The 20,958-nt window shown below is 40.0% G+C and overlaps 1 long non-coding RNA gene across 1 annotated transcript; it reads left to right on the forward strand.

Moving 5' to 3' along the window:
- The first annotated feature begins 662 nt into the window (after positions 1-662).
- LOC108351116 (uncharacterized) lies at positions 663-19,335 on the forward strand. The gene is made up of 4 exons (XR_001838145.2): positions 663-751; positions 18,777-18,846; positions 19,021-19,180; positions 19,271-19,335. It is a non-coding gene; the product is annotated as an uncharacterized LOC108351116 (long non-coding RNA).
- Positions 19,336-20,958: the final 1,623 nt, after the last annotated feature.

Consider the following 20,958-nt stretch of genomic DNA (forward strand, 5'->3'; position numbering starts at 1 on the left):
TGAGGTCTTTCTCTCTAAATTGCCGGTTCAAATGCATTTCTCATTTTCTCTTAGTGGTTTGACCTTTTCTTATTGAGTTATGAGGTATTAAACCTTTCTTGTATGTCTTGGGAATGCTCTTGTATTGTGAGTGAAGGCTTGAGAAGGTGCAGGAGATGAAATTTAGGTCAGAGGACTCGAACTTTAGACTCTAATCTTAGCCAAGGGAGCGAATGACTTGCAAAAGAGGTTAAAAAACGAAGTTCATTGACTAGAGTGGAGCAAGAATTTTGAGGGAGTCAGATCAGTCATAGCTGTAACTTATGGATTCCTTTGTAATAGGATTTTTTTTTTTTTGGTTCTTTTTTTCGGAGCTGGGGAATAAGATTTGAACTACAGTGAAGCAGAAGACAACAGGGCGGATGAGTGGAGGAGAAGAGAGATGGGAGGAGCGGTATGCAGGACTTTTATCTGCAAGAGTGAAAAATATCTTAGAGGAAGGAAGGACTTCTATCCAAATAAAAGAATCATGGCCTGGGAAGGAAAATGGAGGGCCAAGAGAAGAGAGTACGCAAGTAGCTTGCCCTGTATCCTTAGGACAAGAAGCTGTTCCACGGAAGGCTCTGCCGTGAAGTGTCTGGTAAGTAAGTTTTCGTCAGTGTTCTATGCAGTCACAATAGTGCAGCGGAGAGCGTCTGACACGGAGCGGTCTTCCTCCAGACGCCTGATGGAGCATGAGCAGTGGGAGGCCACATCCAAATTCAGGTCTCAGGTCCGTTGTCTTTCGGATCGATCACTGGGTTGTTTACTGAATCACAATCCTCTTCGGTGTTTATGCAGATGATGTGTTCTCTTTCTGAGTGTATGTTCAGTTGTGCTTCAGTCAGAAAAAGGAAGGAAAAACCCCCTGCTATGTTTTCGGCATACTGCATAATGATCAAGTTTAAAACAAGGCACAGATTGAAAGGTCATTACTTAAAATGTTACCTCATAGGATTTTAGATCCACCCAGCTAAGTGTTTCATTAAATACGCTCCCTGTGGTGGCTCCGTTTTGAGTCTTGGCCCTTCTTCCAGCATCCATTCTTTTATGAAAAGCTGCAGATCCCACAAGTGTCGGAACAGGCATCTGGGCAGTCAGAAGGGAAGGATTATAATCCTTAAATAATTAAATGGGAGCTGACCGACGTGGCTCCAGAGTTTCAGCTGTAGGTCAGTATGAAGAAGAGCCAGGTCTATTGTAGTTATGTTTTCTCATTGTTCAGAATACCCATGGTGATTTCAGACAGCTCTTTATACTGATACAATTTTGAACTATGGATCAATACGTATGCATAAGAATCTTGAGTGGAAAAAATCATCAATATCATAAGCAAAAAAGAAATTCAACAGGAAATAAAATCAAAGCATTTAACATACTTAAAAGCAATATTTTCAGTTTAAAGAATCTATTCAGAATTCTGTTCAGCTAAAACACCTTGGTCCGTTTGTCCTTCCTTCCTTCCTTCCTTCCTTCCTGCCTTCCTGCCTTCCTGCCTTCCTGCCTTCCTGCCTTCCTGCCTTCCTGCCTTCCTGCCTTCCTGCCTTCCTGCCTTCCTGCCTTCCTGCCTTCCTGCCTTCCTTCCCCCTCCCTCCCTCCCTCCCTCCCTCCCTCCCTCCCTCCCTCCCTTCCTTCCTTCCTTCCTTCCTTCCTTCCTTCCTTCCTTCTTTTTAATCATCTCACCATCTGTCTGATATCTCGGCTGGAAGCTTGGTAGATACATGTACCTTATGTTGTGGTTTCAATGAACAAACCCCACAAGTTTCACAGGTTGGGATGGAAACTCAGCAGTAATGGGGCTAAGGTGGGAGCCATGCGGGAGGTCAGGAGTGCTTCTCAGCTGCAGGACTAGCTCCATGCCTTCACTAAGTGACTTAGATGGAACAGGTTCTCTCTGTTGCTTGTCCACGAAGCGAGGATTCAGCACAAGGTCATTCTCTCCTCTGTGTGATGATAAAGCAAAGACACCTCAGATAAAACAGAGCAACTTTGCCAGCACTGGACTTCAGCCTCCTTGATCTTGGACTTTACAACCTTGTGGATTGTAGGAAATCAATATCTGGGCTGAAAAAAATATGAATTAACCTACCTGTCTAAGGTGTTTTGTTATGGTGACAGCAGTGGGTAAAAGTTTTTCCATTCAAGCTGCTAGATTCTGTGTAGTCATAGTTTTTTTTTAAGTATTTATTTGTTTATTTATTATATATGAGTATGCTGTAGCTGTCTTCACACACACCAGAAGAGGCATGAGAGCCCATTACAGATGGTTGTGAGCCACCATGTGGTTGCTGGGATTTGAACTCAGGACCTCTGGAAGAGCAGTCAGTGCTCTTAGCCGCTGAGCCATCTCTCTACCCCGTAGTCATAGTTTATTGTTTTGCACCATTTCCAGCTTAAATTGAAGTCTCTGTCTATATGTCTGGATGTCTGTCTTTCCTTCTACCTATCATTTGTCTGTCTGTCTGTCTATCTATCTGTTTATCATCTGTCTATCATCTGTCTATATCTATCATCTATTTTTTGGGAGACCATAATTTTCCTTTTAAATATTATTGTGTTAAAATTTTACTACTTAATGTTTTTTAACCTTTTTATTATAAAGTCAAATACTATACACATACACATATATCTTAAAAATCACTATATTGAGCTATTTTGTGCCCCTCTCTCTCTCTGTCTGAGAAAGGAACTCCTGAAATGACAGCTTCCAGCTCTCTGAGTAGCTAACGATAACCTTCAGCTTTTCACTCTTCCTGACTTCACCTCCCGAGTGCTGGGATTGGAGATGTGCCCACACTCGGTTTTATGTGGTGCTAGGGCTTCAACCTTGGACCTTATGCATGTTAGGCACACACCTTAGTAGCAACACTAGATCCCCAGCCTGAGACCTTGCTAGGAAAGAACCACAAAGATACAAACCCACTATTCCCGAGATTTATTCTGGTGTTATGAATAGCAGCAGATTCCTACTTAATTCACCAGGAGCCTGCCACATCCCATGCATTTATTGGCGCAGTGGTGCTACCAGGCTTTGAGTCTGCATTACTTTTATGTTGCTGTGCATCAGATTGTCCCAAATTTAGCCCAAAAGAAGATACATTTGCTGTCTCACCAGACATATTATAGCTGGGTCTTCTGTACCAGCTAAAATTGTAGCTTGGGTCTTGCTACCCAAGGCTGGGTTCTCTTCTGGAAGAAGGATCTTCCTTGCAGACTTATTCAGCTTGTTGCCAGAATTTATTTCCTGGAGGGTGAGGACTGGCTGGTTGCTTAGATGCCAGAAATATAGACCAACACTTTCAGCAGACAGCCTGCTGACAAGATGGAGTCATAGAATGTCGTGTAACCACAGGAAGGGATTTGATATATTCTATCGGTTAAAAACAGCTTACCGATCCATTCACACACCAACCGATAGAACTATATTGGGCCCTAGCATAAAGATTAGGAGACCATGACAGTGGGGGCTCCCTTACAGACCCGTACCATGAAGTTATCGCAGGTAAATGTACTAAGAATTCTTGTGTACAAGATTTTGTGCACATGTGGTTTTGTTTCTTCGGCATAAACACTCAGGAATAGAAACGCTGGAAAATATGGTAAAAAAAATTAACTTTTTAATAGACTGCCAAGCTGTTTTTGAGAAGAGTTTTACCATTTAAGATTTCTGTTTAAATGTATAAGATTACCATTTGTTTCCCATTATCACCGGCATCTACCGGCACCGGACCCTTTCACATTAGCTGTTCTAGTGGGTGTGTAGCAGTATTCGTTATGGATTTACTCCACATTTGCCCATGTGGTTATTGTCTCTTCATGTATTTCCCTTTGCCAGTGTTTACTCAAACTTCAGACCTTTCCTTTCATTTGGTTGTTTGGTTTTTACATATTCTTTTTTTTTTCCTTTTGGTTTTACATATTCTTGATGCAAACCACATTTCAGTTAGATATACTTTGAGTATTCCAGTCCACTGCTTCTCTGAAATCTGCCTTTTTATTTTCCTTCTATAGTCTACGGTGGTTTTTGATGTTGTTGTTTGTTTTTTTCTTATTCATTCATTCATTCATTTATTTATTTGCATTTAACTTAAGCAATACTTCCCTGTCCTAAGCTCACAAAATGTTATTCTGAATTTTCCCTTACAGGATAGATAGCTGCATTTTTTTTTTTGGTATATAACTAACTATAGGTTAATCTATATGTAAGGCATAAATTAAAGGGGAGGAGTGGGAATTTAATTTTTCATATGAATATACTATGGCTGCAATACATTTAAGAAACTAAAACTATTCTTTTCTTGGCTCCCTTGGTAAAAATCAATTACAAACATATTCATGGGTCTTTTTATTCTGTTCCTCTGAGCCTTGTGCCAATATGACACAGTCTTGGGTACTATAATGAGTAGTGTCTAATGTGGTAGTTTGAATAAAAATGGCCCTGTAGGCTCATATATTTGCTTACACATCAGGGAGTGGAACTGTTTGAAAGGATTGCAAGGATTAAGAGGGATGGTCTTGTTGGAGGAATTGTGTCACAAGGAGCAAGTTTCTAGGTTTCAAAAACCCAGGCCAAGTCCAGTGTCTTTTTGTCTGCCGCCTCCAGTTCAGAATGTAGCTCTGAGCTCCAGGATCTGCCTGTGTACTGCTATGCTCCCCATCATAAGGATAATGGCCAAAACCTCCGAGACTGTAAGCCAGCCCCCAATAACCCTTTCGTAAGGGTTGCCTAGGTCATGCTGTCTCTTCACAACTATAGAACACTGGTAAATCATGGCCCACAAATAGATATAAATCTGAAAGTTCAGCAGCTTGATCTATGCTTCTGGTTCAAGGACCTAGAAGGTTAACTAGACCCAGTGATAAGAGACAGAAATAAATTGATAGTGGGCAGATAACATTTAAGTGATAAAATGGGGTGTTAAAGCGATGTCTCTGTGGTTAAGAGATCTGTTGCACTTGCAGAGGACTGGGTTTGGTTTCCAATACTGACATAGTGGCTCACAATCACTCATAACTCCAGTTCAGTGGATGTGACGTCCAGCTTGGCCTCCACAGACTCCGGACATGTACACGATACATACATGTATGTGCAGCCAAAACACTCATAAAATAAAATAACTTAATCTAAAAGAAAATTTAATGGCAAAAATTATTTTTTGAAATAAGAGTTATCAAAATTATCAACATAACTAAAGGGTCTACATTGATTATTGTTATAACTTTTAATTAAAAATTTGAATAAAAGTATGGATCATTGTGTTGGTAGTTTTGGCCATCCTGACACAAGTTAGAGTCATTTGGTTAAAGGCTGCCCATTGACAAAATGCCTCCAACTATACCCCAGTCCATTAAAGAAACCCATTTAACACAGTGAATGCTCTATATCAATTCTGATGGTTGTGAGTCTGACCTTGAATGGCTAAGCTATCTTCCAACCCTCTGTATCAATTCTGTATTATTCTTTGAATAGAATATTCTATTAACGGTTTGTTGGAGGAGCTTGGTTAGTTTTCCAGAGGCATGCTGCTTTTCTGTACTTGTGCCAGCCTGCCAGCTTTTGCTACAAAACTGAAGCTCTGTTATTAGGCACGTCAAGATTCTGAAATGTTTTCTCTTCTTTAAAAGGTTTTTTCTTTTATTGGGTCTATGTATGCCTGCTTATCCATTAGGGAAGCATGTATATGCAGATGTCTGTAAAAGCAGGAAGAGTGGAGGTGTCCAACATGGGTGCCGGGAGTCAAACTCTGGTTTTCTACAGGAACAGTAAATACCCTTGCCCTCTGAGCCATCTCTGCAGCCCCTGGTTGGACTTCTTGATGAATTATGAAATGTTCCTCCTCCTTGTTGTTGAAATACATCCTCATTCTGAAGTCCACTGTGTTATACATCAAATAAGGCTCTGTCGTGTCAGCATGACAGTATCCCTGGGATAAACAGCTAAGGGGAGGGAAGGCTTATTTTGTCTTATTGCTTCAGCAGCTCATGGTGCTCTCAGTGTGTGGTGATGCAGTATACTGTGGTAGGACCACATGGCTGAGATCTGACAACTTCCTGATGTAGGAAGCAAAGAAGGCAGAAAGGGATAGGGTCCCAATATGCCCTTTGAGTAATATCCTTATTGACCTAAGTTCCTTCACCATAACCTATTTCTTAAAGTATCTACTCCCTCCAAATAGCACCTTAACTGGTGATCAAGTTTTTAACATATGGGCCCTTGGGGATTATTTAAGCAAGTAACAGCAGATATTTGGTTCTCTTAAGCATTTTGTTGTATAGGTACTGTCAGAGACTGAAAAAAAATGGAAAAATGAGGTCTGCTCAGTGTTCCACACCTAGTAAACAGGACCAGTTGTTTTGATGCCTGGCACTGTCTAACACACCCCTGAAACTATTGAGCTTGTCTAAGTGTTTTGGGTATATCTTACAAATGGAAGAGGTGGTATTTACAAATAATTTAAAATAAAGGCAGCAGGCCCATTGGTGGTAACCTTTGCCTCCTTTTATGTTGTGCTGGCATGTGGTTTGAGAGGCGTATTTGAGCAGCATTATATTGAGGAGTCAATGAGGACTACATGGAGAATGTTCCTGTACAATAGTAAAAATTTATCAGTAATTATATACTGTGTTATGAATGTTTGACAACTGATAACATATGAGCAACACAAAGAAAAGCAGATCAAACAGTAGGAACCCAGGAGTAACCACACCCAAAACTGGAAGGTGTAGCATTATAATAAAGTCAGGCAAACTCTTTTTCAGTCCAAAAGGACAAAATTCACAGGAACTTGATGGTTCTTTTCTGACACTAGGGATTATAATTTTCACTAGTCTTTCTTAAAAATTCCTTGGGTGTCAAATCCTCATAGATTTGAGAGGGTTTGTGTGTGTGTGTGTGTGTGTGTGTGTGTGTGTGTGTGTGTGTGTGTGTGTGGTGGTTCGGGAGGTTGAATGCAGTGAGTGTCTGAGTGTCAGATATGATTCTTTCAACACTGAGCTGTGTCCCCGATTCAAACAATCATTTTTATAGACCTCTCATTAGACGCAAAAGTCAAAATTACCTGTTTGAATGTTTAAGTAAGGATGTACAACTGAAAGGTGAACTCTGGCATTCTCTCTATGCAAAAGAACCTTTTCATGCGGTTTTTATAAAATGGACACACCAGTGACAATAGTTCCTACAGCTACAGCGAGCTTATAATGACTCCCGGCAGTGCTCTAGAAATCAGTGGAGAAAGGACCTTGAAAAGTTATGTAATTTGTAATAGTAATCCTGTGTTTTATGGCGAATATCCACTTACACGTGAGTACATGCCATGTGTGTCTTTCTGGGTCTGGGTTACCTAACTCAGGATGACATTTTCTACTTCCCTCCACTTGCCTATGAATATCATGAAGTCATGGTGTTTAATAGCTGACTAGTACTCCATTGTGTAAATACATTGTCTGTATCTATTCTTCTGTTGAGGAACATCTGGGTTGTCTCTAGCTTCTGGCTATTATAAATAAGGCTGCTATGAACATAGTGGAGCATGTGTCCTTGTTATATGTTGGAACATCTCTTGGGTATATTCTCAGGAGTGGTATAGTTGGGTATTCAGGTAGAAAATTTTCCAGTTTTCTGCGGAATTGCCAAACTGATTTCCAGAGTGGCTGTACCAGCTTCCACTCCCACCAGCAATGGAGGAGGGTTCCCCTTGCTCTACATCTTCAACAGCATGTGGTTTCTCGAGATTTTGATCTTAGGCATTATTACAGGTATGTGATGATATTGATTAACATCTATATACAGTTCCGGTCAGCATGCACTACTTGACTTAATCAATATCAATATCAAACCTCAGAATCATTTTGATTTGTATCTCCCTGATGATTAAGAATGTGAAACACTTCTTTAAGTGCATCTCAGGCATTAGAAAATCCTCTGTTGGAAATTCTCTGTTTAGATCTCTACTCCATTTTTTTGGATATATTTTTATTTACACTTCAAATGTTATTACCTTTTCTGGTTTCCAATCCATAAACCCCTTATCCCATTCACCCTCCCCCTTCTTCTTTGAGGGTGTTCCCCCTCCCCAACGAACCATTCCTTCCAGCCTCCCACCCTGACATTCCCCTACACTGGGGGTTCAGTAATGTGGCAGGACTAAAGGCTTCTCCCCATTGATGCCCAATAAGGCCATCTTCTGCTTACATATGCAGTGGTAGTAGTTTAGTACCTGGGAACTCTGGTTGGTTGATATTGTTGTTCTTACAGTGTTGCAAGCCCCTTCAGCTCCTTCAGTCCGTTCTCTAACTCATCCAACAGGAACCGTGTTCTCAGTTCAATGGTTTGCTGCTAGCATTCACTTCTGTATTTGCCATGCTTCGACTGAGCCCCTCAGAAGATAACTATATCCAGTTCCGGTCAGCATGCACTTCTTGACTTAATCAATATTGTCAAAGATTGGAGGATATATATATATGTTATTCCCTTATATATATATGGGCTGGATACCCAGGTGGGCTGGATACCCAGGTGGGTCAGGCTCTGAAGGGCCATTCCTTCATTCTCTGCTCCAAACTTTGTCTCCATATCTTCTCCTATGAATATTTTTCTTCCCCCTTTTAAGAAGGACTGAAGCATCTGCACTTTGGTTGCCCTTCTTGAGCTTGATTGTGGTCTGTGGATTTTATCTTGGGTAATTCGAGCTTTTGGGCTAATATCCGCTTATCATCGAGCACATACCATGAGTGTGTTTTTGTAATTGGGTTACCTCACTTAGGATGATGTTTTCTAGTTCCATCCATTTGCATATGAATTTCATTAAGTCATTGTTTTTGATAGCTTCTCCATTGTATAGATGTACCACAATTTCTGTATCCATTCCTCTGTTGAAGGGCATCTGGGTTCTTTCCAGCTTCTGGCTATTATAAATAAGGCTGCTATGAACATTGTGGAGCATATGTCTTTGTTTTATGTTGAAGCATCATTTGGGTATATGACCAGAGTGGTATAGCTGGGTCCTCAAGTCCAATTTTCCAAAGACTGATTTCCAGAGTGGTTGTACCAGCCTGGAGGAGTGTTCCTCTTTCTCCACATTCTCACTAGCATCTGTTTACACCTGAGTTTTTGATGTTAGCCTTTCTGACTGGTTTGAGGTGGAATCTCAGGGTTGTTTTGATTGCATTTCCCTGATGGCTAAGGATTTTGAACATTTCTTTAGGTACTTGTCAGTCATTCAATATTCCACAGATGAGAATTCTTTGTTTAGCTCTGTACTCCATTTTTAATAGGGTTTTTGACTCTCTGGAGTCTAACTTCCTGAGTTCTTTGTATATTTTGGATATTAGCCTTCTATTGGATGTAGGATTGGTAAAGATATTTTCCCAATATGTTGTTTGCACTTTCGTCCTAATGACAATGTCCTTTGCCTTATAGAAACGTTGCAATTTTCTAAAGTCCCATTTGTCAATACTTGATTTCAGAGTATAACCCATTGGTGTTCTGTTTAGGAAATTTTCCCTAGTGCCTATGTGATGGGGCTCTACTTCACTTTTTCTTCTAATAGTTTGAGTGTATCTGGTTTTAGGTGGAAGTCCTAGATCCACTTCTACTTGAGCTTTGTACAGGGTGATAAGAATGGATGAATTTGCATTCTTCTACATGCTGATCTCCAGTTGAACCAGCACCATTTGTTGACAATGCTATCTTTCTTCCATTGGATGGTTTTAGCTCCTTTGTTAAAGATCAAGTGACCATAGGTGTGTGGGTTCATTTCTGGGTCTTCAGCTCTACTCCATTGATCTACCTGCTTGTCTCTGTACCAATACCATCCAATTTTTACCACTATTGCTCTGTAACATACCTTGAGGTCAGGGATGGTGTTTTCCCTAGAAGTTCTTTTATTGTTGAGGATAGTTTTTGATATCTTGAGTTTTTTGTTATTTCAGATGAATTTGCAAATTGCTGTGTCTAACTCTAGGAAGAATTGAGTTGAAATTTTGATGGGGATTGAATTGACTCTGTAAACTGCTTTTGGCAAGATGGCCATTTTTACTATATTAATCCTGCCAATCCATGAGCATGGGAGATCTTTTCATTTTCTGAGATCTTCTTCAATTTCTTTCTTCAGGGACTTGAAGTTCTTGTCAGACCTTTCACTTGTTTGGTTAGAGTCACACTGAGGTATTTTATATTACTTGTGACTATTGTGAAAGGTGTCTTTCTTTAATTTCTTGCTCAGCTTGTTTATTCTTTGAGTAGAGGAAGGCTACTGATTTGTTTGTTAATTTTATATCCAGTCACTTTACTGAGGTTGTTTTTCACATGTAAGCGTTCCCTGGTGGAAGTTTTGTGTGGTCCAGTTAAGTACACTATCATATCATCTGCAAATAGTGTTATCTTGATTTCTTCCTTTCCAATTTTATCTCTTGGGCCTCCTTCTGTTGTCTGATTGCTCTGGCTCAGACTTCAAGTACTGTATTGAATAGTTAGGGACAGAGTGTGTAGACTTATCTAGTTCCTGATTTTATTGGGATTGCTTCAAGTTTCTCTCCATGTAGTTTGATGTTGGCTACTGGTTTGACCTATATTGCTTTTATTGTGTTTAGGAATGGGCCTTGATTTTCTGATCTTTCCAAGTCTTTTAACATGAAGGGGTATTGAGTTTTGTCAAATGTTTTCTCAGAATGTAATAAGATGGTCATGGGTTTACTATTCTTTGAGTTTGTTTATATAGTGGATTACATTGATGAATTTTTGTATTTTGAACCATCACCATATCACTGGGATGAAGCCTACTTGAACATGATAGATTATTGTTTTGATGTGTTCTTGGATTCGATTTGTGAGAATTTTATTGAGTATTTTTGCATCGATATTCATAAGGGAAATTGGTTTGAAGTTCTCTTTCTTTGTTGGGTCTAGCATAATTATGGTTTCATAGAAGAAATTGGGTAGTGTTCCTTCTTTTTCTATTTTGTTGATTAGTTTGGACAGTATTGGTATTAGGTCTTCTATGAAATTTTGATAGAATTCTGCACTAAACCCATCTGGTCCTGGCTTTTTTTTTGTTGGAAGACCTTTAGTTACTGCTTTTCTTTTTTAATTTCTTTGGTTTCTGTTGTTATGTCTATCTTTTCATTTCTGATTTCGTTAATTTGGATACTCTCTCTGTGCCCTCTGGTTCGTCTGGCTAAGGGTTTATCTATCTTCTTGATTTTTCTCAAAGAAATAGCTCCTGGTTTTGTTGATTCTCTCTTTTTGTTTCTATTTGGTTGATTTCATTATTTCCTGCTGTGTGCTCCTCTTGGGTGTTTTCACCCTTATAGATTCCTGGGATTTTCCATTGTCCTAAGTTTCAGCTTGTCACATAGATATCTCATTCCCAAACTTGTTGTCCCTCCAATTATTCTCTTCCCCCTTTTACTTACATCTCATCCCTTCTGTTTATATTCCCAACCCCTCCCCTATCCAGAACCCTCCTTCCAGCCACTCTGATGTCTAATGTCTTTCCCCTTCTCAATGGCATTTAAGCACACCCACTTGGTGACTCCTTGTTACTTAGCTTTCTTTGGTCTATGGTTTTGGGTATATCAACAAATGGTGCTAATCTAACTGAATGTCAGCATGTAGAAGAATACTATATCTATCACCCTGCACAAAAATCAAGTCCAGGTGAGTCAAAGATCTCGACATAAAACCAGAATCACTGAACCTGGTAGAAGAGAAACTGGTAAATACCCTTGAATACATTGGCATAGGAGACAACTTCCTTAGTGCCCAGTTGCTCATACACTAAGATTAACAATTAAATAAATGGGACTCATGAAATTGAAAAGCTTCTGTAAGGCAAGTCAAAAGACATTGTTAATAGGACAAAACAACAACCCCCAGAATGAGAAAGGATTTTCACCAATCCCATATCTGTCAGAGAATATAATTTCAGAAAGGAGACATCAACAAACCAAATAACCCAAATTAAAAATGGGCAAGAGAGGAGTGCTGACACATCTGAGAGCAGTGATAAGACCAATTGTTCTGCTTCAAGTGATCCACCTGGAGGCCTCAGGACACACAAACCCATAAGCAGTTTTGGCAAGTCCCTTCCACTTTCTGCCTGCGCCAGGAGCTGAATCCATCCCACAGTTCTCTGTTCCCAGATTTGGCTGTAAAAAAACCCAGACATACAGGATGCTGACACACAGGCTTCCAGGAGAGTCAAACCACTATCAGAGACAGCAAGACAAGGTAATACCTGAGACAGCCTGATGGGGAAAGGCAAGCACAGGAACCTAAGCAACAGAAACCAAGACCACTTCACATCATCTGAGCTCAGTTTTCCACCAAAGCAAATACTGGCTATCCAAGCACACAGGAAGAGCAAGATTTGGATCTAAAATCACATCTCATTGTGATGATAGAGGACTTTAATAAGAACATAATTAACTTCCATAAGAAATACAAGGACAAAACAGGTAAACAAGTAGAAGCCCTTCAAGAGGAAACACAAAAGTCCCTTAAAGAATTACAGGAAAATACAACCAAAGAGGTGAAGGAATTGAACAAAACCATCCTGGATTTAAAAGGGGAAATAGCAACAATAAAGAAATCACAAAGGGAGACAACCCTGGAGATAGAAAACATAGGAAAGTGATGAGGAGTCATAGACGAAAACATCACCAATGGAATACAAGAGATAGAAAAGAGAATCTCAGGGGCAGAAGATACCATAGAAAATATCGACATAAGATAATGTAAAATGCAAAACAACAACAACAACAACAAAAAAAACCTCAAAAAAACTCATAACCCCAAACACCCAGGAAATCCAGTACACAATGAGAAGATCAAACCTAATAATAATACATATAGAAGAGAGCAAAGACTGCCAACCTAAAGAACCAGTAAATATCTTCAACAAAATCATAGAAGAAAACTTCACAAAACTAAAGAAAGAGATTCCCATGAACATACTAGAAGACTGTAGAACTCTAAGTAGATTGGACCAGAAAAGAAATTCCTCCCATCAACATAATCAAAACACCAAACACACAAAGAAAAAATATTAAAAGCAGTAGGGGTAAAAGGTCAAGTAACATATAAAGGCAGACCTATCAGAATTATACCAGACTTCTCACCAGAGAGTATGAGAGCATTAAGATCCTGGGCAGATATCATACACACCCTAAGAGAACACTCAACTATATCTAGCGAAATTATCAAATAAAGTAAATGGAGAAACCAAGATATTCCAAGACAAAACCAAATTTACACAATATCTTTCTACAAACCGATCCCTACAAAGGATAATAGATGGAAAACTCCAAAACAAGGAGGGAAATATACCCTAGAAAAAGCAAGAAAGCAACAAAACCCAAAAGAGGAGAGCCACACAAACATAATTCTACCTCTAACAACAAAAATAACAGAAAACAACAATCACTATTCCTTAATATCTCTTAACATCAATGGGCTCAATTCCCCAATAAAAAGACATAAGCAAACAAACAAACTAATAAACAAAAAAAGAGGACTCAGCATTTTGTTGCATATAGGAAACACACCTCGGTGACAAAGACAGACACTACCTCAGAGTAAAAGGTTGGAAAACAGTTTTCCAAGCAAATGGTCCCAAGAAACAAGCTGGAGTAGACATTCTAATATTGAACAAAATCAACTTTCAACCAAAACTAATCAAAAAAGATAAGGAAGGACACTTCATGTTCATCAAAGGAAAAATCCACCAAGATTAAGTCTCAATCCTGAATATCTATGCTTCCAATGCAAGAGCACCTACATTCATAAAAGAAATCTTACTAAAGCTCAAAGCACACACTGCATTTCACACAATAATAGTGGAAGATTTCAACACCCCACTCTCATCAACGGACAGATCATGGAAACTGAAAGTAAAAGCAATCTACAGATTGAATGAAATCCCCATTAAAATTCTAACTCAATTCTTCCTTGAGTTAGACAACTTGCAAATTCATCTAGAATAACAAAAAACCCAGGATAGTGAAAACTATCCTTGACAATAAAAGAATTTCTGGGGGAATTACCACCCCTGACCTCAAGCTGTATTACAGAGCAATAATAATAAAAACTGTATTATATTTGTATGGAGACAGGTAGGTAGATCAATGGAACAGAATTGAAGACCCAGAAATGAACCCACACACCTATCTTGATCTTTAACAAAGGAGCTAAAACCATCCAGTGGAAAAAAGATAGCATTTTCAACCAATGGTACTGGTTCAACTGGAGGTCAGCATGTAGAAGAATGCAAATCGATCCATTCTTATCACCCTGTACAAAGCTCAAGTAGAAGTGGATCAAGGACCTCCACCTAAAGCCAGATACCCTCACACTATTAGAAGAAAAAGTGGGGAAGAGTCTCAGACACATGGCCACTGGGGAAAATTTCCTGAACAAAACACCAATGGCTTATGCTCTAAGATCAAGAATTGATAAATGGGACCTAATAAAACTGCAAAGCTTCTGTAAGGCAAAAGATACTGTCATTAGGGCAAAACAGCAACTAACAGATTGGAAAAAGATCTTTACCAATCCTTCATTCGAAAGAAGGCTAATATCCAAACTATACAAAGAACTCAAGAAGTTTGACTCCAGAGAGTCAAAAACCCTATTAAAAATGGAGTATAGAGCTAAACAAAGGATTCTCAGTTGAGGAATATCAAATGGCTGTGAAGTACCTAAAGAAATGTTCAACATCCTTAGTCATCAGGGAAATGCAAATCAGAACAACCCTGAGATTCCACCTCACACCAGTCAGAATGGCTAAGATAAAAACTCAGTTGACAACAGATGCTGGTGAGGATGTGGAGAAAGAGGAATACTCCTCCATTGTTAGTGGGATTGCAAGCTGGTAAACCACTCTGGTTGTTTTCCTCAGAAAATTGGAAATATTTCTACCTGAATAGCCAACTATACCACTCCTGGGAATACACCTAAAAGGTGTTCCAATATATAACAAGGACATATGCTCCAGTATGTTCATAGTGGCCTTATAATAGCCAGAAACTAGAGACAACCCAGATGTCCCTCAACAGAAGAATAGATAAAGAAAATGTGGTACATTTACACAATGAAATACTAGTCAGCTATGAAAAACAATGACTTCATGAAATTCACGGGCAAATGGTTGAAAGTAGAAAATATCATCCTGGGTGAGGCAACCTAATCACAAAAAAAACCACACATGATATATACTCACTGATAAGTGGATATTAGCTCAAAAGCTTGGATTACCCAAGATACAATCCACAGACCACATCTAGCTCAAGAAGAAGGATGATTGAAGTGCTTCCGTATTTCTTAGAATGGGGAGCAAAAATACTCAAATGAAGAACAAGTTGTGTCAGAGACTGAAGGAATGGCCATTCAGAGACTGCCTTACTTGGTGATCCAGCTCATATACATACAGTCACCAAACTCAGTCACTATTGGGAATGCCAAGAAGTGCATCCTGACAGCAGCCTGATATAGCTGTATTCTGAGAGGGTCAGCCAGAGCATGACAAATACAGAAGCTGAGTCAGTCAACCACTGAACTGAGGACAGGATTCCCATTAGTGTTATTAGACAAAGGATTGAAGCTGCTGAAGGGGCTTATCACCCCATAAGAACAATACCATCCAACCAGAGCTTCTAGGGACTAAATCACCATCCAGAGTACACATGGACACACCTATGACTCCAGCTGCATATGTAGCAGAGGATAGTCTTGTTGGGCACCAATGGGAGGAGAATCCCTTGGTCCTGCCTAGGCTGGATACCCCAGTGTAGGGGAATGTCATAGTGCGGAGGTGGGAAGGGGCGGATGGGGAACACTCCCATAGAAAATGGGGGTGGGGGATGGATATGGGGTTTATGGACAGGAAACTGGGAAAGGGGATAACATCTGAAATGTAAATAAATTAAAAAATGACTTTTTAAAGCTAAAATAAATAAATAAATAAATAAAAAAGTCCTAACAATGGGGAATATGGAGCCTGAATCAGCCATCTCCTGTAACCAGGTAAAATTGGGACATCAACCCAGCCATAAACCCTTAGACCTACAATTTGTCCTGACTACAAGATGTGCACATAAATTTTAGGTTAGGGCCAACCAATGACTGGCCCACCTTGAGACCCATGCCATAAAAGGGAGCCTACTCCTGACAATATTAGTGATACTTGCAAAGAAGAGACTAGCATAACTGTCATTAGAGAGGTTTTACCCAGCAATCAATGGAAACTGATGCAGAGAAAACAGTCAAACATTAAGTGGACGTTGGACGATCTGGTTGAAGAGGGTGAGTGGGGGAGGATTGAAGGAACCAGGGGGGGGGGTCAAGGATACCACAGTTAAACCTACAGAATCAACTATTCTGGGCTCTGCCAATCAGACAGCATACATCTAGGCCCTCTGTACTTATGTAATAGTCTTGTATCTGGGTCTTCATGTGGAACTCCTAAAGCAAGGTCGGGGACTGACTCTGACTACATTGCTGCCTTTGGATCCCTTTTCCTCTGTACTGGGCTGCCTTGTCTAGCCTCAAAATAAGAAGATACACTTTGTCTTATTGCAATTTGATATGCCAAGGGTGGGCTCCCCTTCTCAGAGAAGAAAGAGAGGTATGGATGGGGTTGGCAATTGAGAAGGAGCAAGTGGAAGGAGAGGAGGGACGGGAAGCTTCAATTGGGGTGTGAAGTAAATAGATAACTTAATTAATATTAATTTAATAGAAAGTACTGTAAAAATGTTGTCCTGGGGTCTTCATACAGGTAAGTTCTGGGCTGAAGAGTCAGGGAGAACTTTCAAAGCTTGGCTCACACACTAGAACTGTAAACTGAACTTAAGTGTTTTCACAGCTGGAAACCGTCTGTGTGCAGTTGCTGTCATCTGGCCCAATGCTCAGCCTAACTAAATGGCTGTCATTCTTTAGGCTTATCTGTGGTCACAAAGTCCCCATAAGAAAAATATAAGTGGCATTAAGGCACTTTGACAGGCGCCCCACCTCGTTATAGTCCTAGAAACAACAAGAAAAGAAAAATGGAACAACAGCAACACAAACAAACGAAAGACTGCACAGAAATTGAACCTTTTGGCTTTGCTTGATGGATTTCCTGGGAGACACCCACCTTCACAGTGAGAGTGGGCTCTAAAGTGCCCTTATCTTCACTAAGCCTGTTTTCATTTCTTAAAAGTGAACGGCCATTAAGGAGACCCAAGGAGCGTTGGTGAGGCACAGAGGGTTGAAGGATCTGATAGCTTCGCCGGTCTGTCATTTTCTCAGTGCCAATGTAGGTTTCCTTAAATATCTTGTTAAAAAATATTGACTCTATTAGCAAGTACCAAAATCTACATCCCACAGACAAGAACCTTGACATCTCATTCTTGCACCTGACTCCAAAACTGACATAAACAAGTTGTATATTTTTCTCCCTGATCTTGTTTTCTTATGCTCTATTTATATTAAATATATTCAGTATTATTAGTTAGTTGAATAACACAGTATATTGTACTCTCCTAAATCTATGATTAATCCCACATGCTTTATATAGCATTCACACTTCTGGCCTGCTACCACTTGCTGGAGGTGGTAGGCACTGTTTATGTCTTGCGTTTTCTATAGCATTTATTTTCCATTTATGTATTTTTGTGTACAGAGACTGTATTTGTAGTATAGATGTCTATCTCTTTCTCTCTTTCTCTCCTCAACCCTCCCTCCCTCCCTCACTCCCTTCCTCCGTTCACCTGTTTTTTGCAGCTCGTATTCTTAAGCCAACAACTTGGGGGAAAAGGGTAGTTAATGAGTTAATTGAATAAGCTGAATAAACTGCAGATATATTAAACTGCAGCCCACACATATAACACTCTCCTTTAATAGCTCTGCTCTTTAATAGATGCATTAACTGTTGCTTCTGGAAGTGCCAGGAGCAAAAGAGGGAGGGGTGTGCTGTGCATTCCACCCAGAACACGGAAGATGGAAAGGGTAAAGTGCAGATAAATTTCGATTTTAGTGTTCCTTAACTCTTTTAGTGCCCCAGAAAGGGTGCACTGAGTTCAACAAAGGGATCCTGTGTGAAGTCCTCCAGAGCTGGCCTGAGATGGCTGGCAGGGGAGCAGGCTCGTAAACCCTGGAGAGATGAAGCTGTAGGCTATGTGGCTGTCAGCTGGGAGGGGCTCGGTACCTTTATCTGATTTTCACTTATCTTACCGAACAATTATGGCCAGCAGTCTGGGGACGCTCAAAGCTGGACATGAAGCCAGTACCCCTGGAGACTCCATCTGGCATAAATGACAATTCAGAGGCCAGGCAAAGCTGTCACTATGAACCATTGGCAAGGGAGAAAATGAGATTTCTAAAACAGGAGGGGGTGGAGGGGTGTTGGTGGGGGAGGGAACAGACAGAATGGAAAGCCGAGTTTAGGAATGGTTTTGTGCTGGGTTTTCGGATGAATTCAGCATGGCTTTGGTTTTAATTCTGCTTGCTGCTGTCATTCCGGTCACAAACTGACAAAGTTTCCGTTGCAGGCACTGTTAGCCACTCATGGACATCCTGATGTGTGACACTGCCTGTGGAAAGTTTCAAGTCACTGTAAAAATAAAAAAGGAATTATCAATTATTTTTTCATTAACCTTTCATTTTAACCCCGAAGCATGCAATGTTTAGATATTAAATCCATTAGAAGTAGAATGAACTGTTATTTCAGCAATAAAAAAATGAAATAAAAGAGCATGGATGTGTTTCATTGTTGCCTTACTAGGAAAAGAATCCAACTTCGTCAGCTTTGCTAATGGCGTTTGGAATCACCAAGATCACAAAGGATAAAAGTGGTGAGTTTACACATTAGTGTTTGATCAATTTTATTGAGAGAAATAAAAAGCCTCTAAAAACCAAAGGATCATAAAATGCTTATCTGAATTTTATAAACCAGTATTAATAAGGGTGAGATTTCTGTTAGGTTGAATCCAAAAGTCTAATATAAAAGTGTACCAACTGTCTTTCAGGGTTGGAGCATAGGCAAGACACAAGTTGGTGGAGACAGAGACAGCCTATGCTAGAAGTCTCCAGTAATGGGTCACAGAGACAGCTCAGCTCCTGAGGTGTTGTTGACACAGTGCTTGGCAACCTGTTTTTGATTCCCGGTTCAGGGGGATAGCTCACCTGGTAAGTGTTTACTCATGATCCCAACAAGCTGTGTTCAATCTCTAGATCCATGTAAAAGCTGCATGTGATGATGTGCTTTGTAATTTGCAGAAGAGAAAGAGACTCCTGGAAGTTTCATCACCCAGCTAGCCTACCCAAATCAGCAAGTCCCAGGTCAGTCTAACCAAATTAGTAAACCACAGACTGGCCTGTGAGGGATCTGGCTCCAAAAAGAAAGTGAATGGAAACTAAAGAACAGAGTCCAAGGTGGACATTTGGTACACACACAAACCCACACACACACACACACACACACACAGAGAGAGAGAGAGAGAGAGAGAGAGAGAGAGAGAGAGAGAGAGAGAGAGAGAGAGAACTAATAGACTGATAATAGATGACAGACAGACAGATTAGGAAGGAAGAAAGTCCTGGGGGTCTATGCTGGATCTATGCTCTTTGTAACCAGATAACTTGGGACACTGTATCTTAGTCAAACTTCAGTTGTGTTAATGAGATACAAACAACTTAATTGCAGAAAGGATTCATTTTAGTTGCTAATTTTAGAGATTTCAGTGCATAGTTTGCCTGACTCCATTGTGGGTTGGAGAGGTACCATGATGAGACAGTGCTTAATGACAGCAGCAACATGAGGAGACACCCAGGGCTTCCCAATAATCTACTAACATCTAAAACTTCCTTGGTTAGGCCACGGATGAAGGCAGTGCCCTCATGATCCTGTATTTCAAAAACTATCAAAACTATCTGGGGATAGAGCTCAGGGGTAGCACATGTGCGTGAAAAGTACCATCATGTTAAAATGATTTTGTTTCTGTGTCTGTGGTTGAGTACAGAACATAGGTGCAGGTACCCTAGAAGGTAGAAGAGGGAATTGGAATATTTATTAAACATCTCAGTGCTTATGGAAAGGAAAAAACTCTGAAGGTCTCTGCTCATTATATTCCTGGAAGGTTTTACATTGATAAACTGCATAGAAAAAAATTAAAATCCTACTTTGGTACAGCACACAGTGTGACTTCTGTCCTTAGAAGAGAAGGACCCATGAGTGAGAAAGTCCATTCTAGAACCATTAACGTCAGTAACCAGAGTAATGGCTCTTTTTTCCCCCTCTCTTCCTGAGACAGGATCTCATGTTGTCATGTGGTTCGGGTTGGCCTGGAACTTTCTATAAAGGCTCATCTTCATAACGTTTGAACTGGGGAATAGAAGTACATGCTTCCTGTTCAAACCACAGTGTTTGTCTATCACCACAGCTCACTTACTCCTTTTTATTTTAGTCCAATATCCCAGCCCCAGGGATGGTTCTACTGGCATTTAGGGTGGGTCGTCCATACTCAGTTAAACCTTTCTGGAAAAACACTCGATCCCATAAGGTGTAAGTTTAGATTAAATATCACAGTGACTCAGACAGGATCTCAAATCCCATAAGCTAGATATAGGATATAAAGGCTGCTCTTTGATAGTTATGGAGGTGAAAAAGCTCAAGAAGATAGTTAGAATTAAACAATGATAAGCTGAAACTCAAGTAGATAAGAAAGTCTGAATATTTGTTAAACATGAAAACTAGGTCCATTTTAAAATGAGGAGAAAATTAAATGGTCATACTTTGAAAGGCTTGACATACTGTTATCTTTTGGGTTAAAACCAAATGCCTATGCAATGGAATGTAATTAGATGCTCTGACTTATCTGCTTCTAGAGTGAAGTTTATACAAGAATCCTTTTGAAAACATATATAAAAAAAGGGTGCCCAGGCTTACAAGACATTTTAGCACTTATTAA

Source organism: Rattus norvegicus, chromosome 5, assembly GCF_036323735.1.
Source record: "Rattus norvegicus strain BN/NHsdMcwi chromosome 5, GRCr8, whole genome shotgun sequence".
Taxonomy (NCBI): Eukaryota; Metazoa; Chordata; class Mammalia; order Rodentia; family Muridae; genus Rattus; species Rattus norvegicus.